This window comes from Arachis duranensis, chromosome 6, assembly GCF_000817695.3.
Source record: "Arachis duranensis cultivar V14167 chromosome 6, aradu.V14167.gnm2.J7QH, whole genome shotgun sequence".
In the NCBI taxonomy this organism is placed as follows: Eukaryota; Viridiplantae; Streptophyta; class Magnoliopsida; order Fabales; family Fabaceae; genus Arachis; species Arachis duranensis.
The window spans coordinates 34,653,253-34,654,055 of record NC_029777.3 but is presented as its reverse complement, the minus strand read 5'-3'; the positions used below and the strand labels follow the sequence as shown (position 1 = coordinate 34,654,055).

General features: G+C 40.1%; 1 non-coding gene across 1 annotated transcript; it reads left to right on the top strand.

The window, feature by feature from the left end:
• Positions 1 to 495: 495 nt before the first annotated feature.
• Positions 496 to 599, top strand: LOC127739866 (small nucleolar RNA R71). Its single transcript, XR_008000608.1, has one exon. It is a non-coding gene; the product is annotated as a small nucleolar RNA R71 (small nucleolar RNA).
• Positions 600 to 803: the final 204 nt, after the last annotated feature.

Here is an 803-nt window from a genome sequence, read left to right as displayed (position 1 = left end):
CTTCCACCATTATTAAAGCCTTGTTGAGGCTTTTGTTGATTCTTCCATGAGAAATTTGGATGATTTCTCCATGAGGGATTATAGGTGTTTCCATAGGCTTCACCCATGTAATTCACCTATGCCATTGCAGGGTTCTCAGGATCATAGGCTTCTTCTTCAGAAGATGCCTCTTTAGTACTGTTAGATGCATTTTACAATCCATTCAGACTCTGAGAAATTATATTGACTTGTTGAGTCAACATTTTCTTCTGAGCCAATATGGCATTCAGAGCATCAATTTCAAGAACTCCCTTCCTCTGAGGCGTTCCATTATTCACAAGATTCATTTCAAAAGTGTACTTGAACTGGTTATTTATAACCATGTCAATGAGTTCCTGAGCTTCTGTAGGCGTTTTCTTTAGGTGAATAGATCCACCTGCAGAATGGTCCAATGGCATCTTAGACAATTCAGACAGACCATCATAGAATATATCAAGGATGGTCCATTCTGAATGCATGTCAGAAGGACATTTTTTGGTCAGTTGCTTATATCTCTCCCAAGCTTCATAGAGGGATTCAGCTTCTTTCTGTCTGAAGGTTTGAACATCCACTCTAAGCTTACTCAGCTTTTGAGGAGGACAAAACTTGGCTAAGAAAGCCGTGACCAGCTTATCCCAAGAGTTCAGGCTATCTTTAGGTTGAGAGTCCAACCATACTCTATCTCTGTCTCTTACAGCAAAAGGGAAAAGCATAAGCCTGTAGACCTCCAGATCAACCCCATTAGTCTTAACAGTATCACAGATCTCCAAGAATTCAGTTAAGAA